Genomic DNA, 4,856 nt, shown 5'->3' on the forward strand with positions numbered 1-4,856 from the left:
TACTCCCTCATAGCATTTCTAGGACCTGATCAGCAGCAGTTACCAGAGTGCCTGACCCTGGTGCTACTTTTAATCTGTCAAAGCTCCTTATCTTCCAAAAGGCTAATTCCACAGTTAGTGGGGATGTCTTTTCTCCCCATTTGGGAGGACTCAATGTATAGGGCAGAAAGCATAATGGTTTAGAGGTTGCTATGCTCCATTTTAATGTCACCCAAACCTCCATATGGTCCTTACTCTACTTTGTCCACACAGTTAGCCACATGATCAACCTGAGCCAATCCTGGCCTTGCTAAATGTTTTGGAGTCTACCATCTTGGGCTGTTAAATATGACATTTAACAAAAATAAGTTTATTCAGTAATGCTATAGCACAAGTTCAGTTGGGTTCAGCTTTTTTCCCCTCTGTATTTGCCACAATGGCTTACCTTTGCAGAGAGATAGGTTGACTATCTCATGGCAGTGACAAATTTATCAAGCCTAAAAAGACTGATTGCTTGTACATTGGGCTTCTATATTTTAAACAACTAGGAAGCTGCATCAATTCTTTGAGCCTCAGTCTCTTAGACCAATTAATAGTTTTTGCTGCCTTTTAAGGGAAAAAAAAACTATGTTATATCACAAGGACTTTTCAGGCTTCTTAGGTCATATAAGCAGTAGTTTCTACTGCCATGTATCCCACCTGTGTTACTCTCCCTAAACTATATTAATCTGGGTCAGGCAACTTTTTTTTTTTTTTTTTTTTTGCAAAGCAATGGAGTTAAGTGGCTTGCGGGAGGCCACACAGCTAGGTAATTAATTATTAAGTGTCTGAGGCTGGATTTGAACTCAGGTACTCTTGACTCAAGGGCAGGTGCTCTATCCACTATGCCACTAGCTGCCCCTGGGTCAGGTAACTTGAATCCCTTAAAAAGAACTATATTCTTTCTTACTTTCTCCTGACTTAGATCAAGCATCAATTCCTTAGGTGTCATTTTTGTTGTGTTATTTCTATAATTATTCTCTCTGGGAGAGAAAATGTGAATTGAATCTTTTTTTCTCTCTGTTATTGCCTCATCAATGATAAGTAAAAGTTCTAACCCTCTTTTGATTCTCCTTTATCATCCCATAGTTATTTTTATTTACAACCATATTTGTGGTCTTTACCTTCTCTTTGCCAGTCTTCTTTATTTTTTTTTCATGTTTCTACAATGATTTTATTATAAATAGGTTCTCTTAGAATGAACACAAGTTGCATTCAATTCTATCAGCAAACTTGCTCTAATAACAAAAGGGGGAAATGGAACTGTGAGCAGAAGCAGAGTTAAGTATCAGATGAGGATGACTGGACTGGTAGGCAGGCCTTTCACAAAGTGAAGGAGCCCAAGGGAATTACGTTGCAGGCAATCAATCAAAGCAAGGTGGAAGGAGGTTGGTACCTCCCACCTGGTCTGTAAACTCAACTGCTTCCTCTCCACAGACAGGGATGAGTGGCCGCCCTCCCACCTACAATGGCCTGAGCATCTTCAGTCAGATCCTGGGTGAATGCAGCTGATCAGAAGAGAAACAACTCACTGTTTGCCAGGAGCCAGGTCGGAGTTATCCTTAAAGACCCCAGCCAAATGCTCATTGTGAGTCTTGAACCCGCGCTTCTTCTGGGAGACTGGTTTCTTCCTCTGCTGAATGGGAGCCACTTTCTTTGGTCCAGACTCCTGCACAGAAGAAATGCCTTGGCGCTTCAGATACTCTTCAGTTTTCTCCTCATCCATGGAATCTACAGTGATGCTCCTCCAAAGCTTTGGAAATTCTTCATCCTCTGTGAACTGACAGCTCTTGGCATTGAAAAAAAGGATCTTCTAGTCAGGCCGAGTGACAAAGATGATCTGGTCCCCTAAGGCCTTGATGGCTTTCTGGGCCTTGGGCAATCCCTCTTCCCTGTCTTCTAGGAGGATTCCTCCCAAGCCTCTCTGATCATGTTTATCTAGGAGTGGAAGCAAGGCCTTTGTATCTTTCCGGTTGTACTTGGGTTTGAAAGCAGACTTCCCACCTACCACTTCAGTTTTGGGGTTGTTGACTAGTGCCTCAGACATCAGCCATCCCTTCTGCTTGCGTCCAGTGTCCAAATGCTGGGTTTCATCCCACATTTCTTCTAAAGTCAGTGGATGTGGATCACCTCTCTGGTGGCGGGTCTTCAGGTAATGGACAATCTTTGCGAGAACTCCAAATTTGTATCCTGAGCCTCCAGAAAGGGCTTTGAAGTTAAATGTTCCATTACTGTGATCTGAATTTTGTTTTGAACCCGAGGAGCCTCCCTGCTCGACCTTGGTTTTCTTCTTCTTGGATGATGAGGAGACTCTGAAAGCGCTGGCCGTTTTTCTACTGATGGATTGGAGAGGGCTCGTTTTTGGAACAGTTCCCGTTTTTTTAATGAGCTTGGATCCATAGTGCAAGCCCCGAGGAGGGGCCCCGCGAGGAGAGGGGCCCGGCCGGGCAGGCCCGCCGTTCCCGGGAACGGGCCGAGTGTGCGGGGCCGAGGAGGGGCAGGGGTCCATCCCGGGGCGAGCCGCGCGCCTGCCAGGCAGGAGGGGCTTCACGTGGACTGGACCCGCTTTGGTGTCCGGCAGGAGGGGCTTCACGTGGACTGGACCCGCTTTGGTGTCCGGCAGGAGGGGCTTCACGTGGACTGGACCCGCTTTGCTGTCCGGCAGGAGGGGACGGGGGCGCCGCCGGGGTGTGTGCGGGGGCTCCTCGCCCCGCGCCCGAGGTCCCCCTGCCGTCCTGGGGCATAAAGCGGGGTGCCCGACGTGGGCGCACCCCCGGGGGGGTCTTACAGCGGGGGGCGCCGCGGCATCCGGGTAGGGGATCTTCTTTAAATGTGAACTTTAACATTTCTGATACTGTTCATATAGGTCTGTGCCAAGCCCTTATGTCATCATCTTTTACTTTCCCTTGCTTCCATTTATATATTTCCTTTTTTTAAAAAAAATCTAAGTTGGGGCAGCTAGGTGGTGTCAGGAGTACCTGAGTTCAAATCCAGCCTCAGACACTTAATACTTACCTAGCTGTGTGGCCTTGGGCAAGCCACTTAACCCCATTGCCTTGAAAAAAAACTACAAAAAAAAATCTAAGTTGATTGATGTGCTCCTTTGGTATATATGTCAGTCTCTTTAGATAACTCCTATTTTTCTTCCTCATTGAATTGTTTTCATTTTTGGTCTACAGAATTTTACTTTTTATTATCTTCCATCTCTCATGGGCTGATATACTTTGTAGAATTTTTAAAAGTTATTTATTTAAGGCATTGGGTTTTAGTGACTTGCCGAAAGGTCACACAGCTAGGTAATTATTAAGTGTCTGAGGTTATATTTGAAATCAGGTCCTCCTGATTCCAAGCTCTATCTACTGCATCACCTAACTGTCCCCTTCTTTGTAGAATTTTAAGATTGGAAACACTCTGAAACCTATTTTTTCAAAATTTAATGTGCATATCAGATTCTATCACCTCTAACACAAACTTTAGGTAAAAATTGAAGATGTAGACTTGAGAGTTTTCTCATAAAAAGTTAGTAGTTGTTTATGAATGTGAATGATGCAGACACAGAAGGCTAAAGACAAAACTTTGGATAATATTTTTGTTAAGGGTATGACAGGAGGAAAAGGAACCAGCAAAAGAGATAGCTGGAGTATTCAAAAAGTAAGAATGGAACTAAGAGAGTTTGGCAAAATGGAAGCTAAAAGAGAGGAAAGGATCAAAGCAGAAAAAGGTATATACAACAGTGGTATAGAAGAGAGGAAAAAACCTAGAAAAGGCCATTGGATTTAATGATTAGGAAGACATTATGTTGACAGCTATTCCAGTAGAGTTCAGGGAACAGAAGTCAGATCATAAGGAGTTGAGAAGTAAATAGTATAGTGAGGGAATTTACAAGGAAGAATTCAAAAGAAGTTTGACAAGAACAGGGAAAGACCTGGTAGCTTGAGGAAATTGTATTGTAAAAATGTAGGATAGCAAAGACCCACATTTTGCATGACCCTGACTAGGAGTCAGTTGAGAAGTAGGGATTGGAAATTAAAAAAAGAAAGATAATCAGTGGACTGGATCCTTCAAAGGGATGGGTGAAGATGCTGTACAGGTGGAGGAGTTGGCTTTAATAAGGAAAATCATTTCTTCCACTGAGCTAAGAGGAAAAGAACTATGGGTAAAAACACACAGAAAATAACTTCTCTTCAAATTTTCCTAGCACATCAAATTTCATTATACTCTTTGGTTGTTTCAGTTGTGTTCTACTCTTTGTAACTCCATATACACATATTGATAAATAGATATAGATATCTATATCATATACACACCTATATGTGTGTTTATGCACACATATATGAATAGATTATATAGATGTTAGAATTATATATTTTATTACATGTGTATTTACCATTCTACATCCCCTTGGCTCCCCTTCCTCCCATTTTAAATATATCTATATATACACACACAGAGATGTCTCATTAGAAATACACTTCTCAGGGGCGGCTAGGTGGCCCAGTGGATGGATAAAGCACCAGCCCTGGAGTCAGGAGTTCAAATCTGGTCTCAGACATTTAATAATTACCTAGCTGTGTGGCCTTGGGCAAGCCACTTAACCCCATTTGCCTTGCAAAAACCTAAAAAAAAAAAATTTAGAAAACAAAAGGAAATACACTTCTCAAGAGTCATGAATCACATCAAATTATAATCACTTTCTATCTCTCACTCTTTTCTTTTTTTAAAAAATATTTTATTTGTTTTCCAATTATACATAATAGTAGTTTCTATCATTTTTTTTGTAATTTTACCATTTTTCCCCCACCCCACCACAGAAGGCATGCTATACATTGTTCAAAATT

The 4,856-nt window shown here is 42.2% G+C and overlaps 1 pseudogene; it reads right to left on the reverse strand.

Annotated features, from left to right (window-relative positions):
• Positions 1–1,362: 1,362 nt before the first annotated feature.
• On the reverse strand, positions 1,363–2,418 carry LOC141490143 (general transcription factor IIE subunit 2 pseudogene; annotated as a pseudogene).
• Positions 2,419–4,856: the final 2,438 nt, after the last annotated feature.

The sequence above is a fragment of the Macrotis lagotis genome, chromosome 5, assembly GCF_037893015.1.
Source record: "Macrotis lagotis isolate mMagLag1 chromosome 5, bilby.v1.9.chrom.fasta, whole genome shotgun sequence".
Lineage (NCBI taxonomy): Eukaryota > Metazoa > Chordata > Mammalia > Peramelemorphia > Peramelidae > Macrotis > Macrotis lagotis.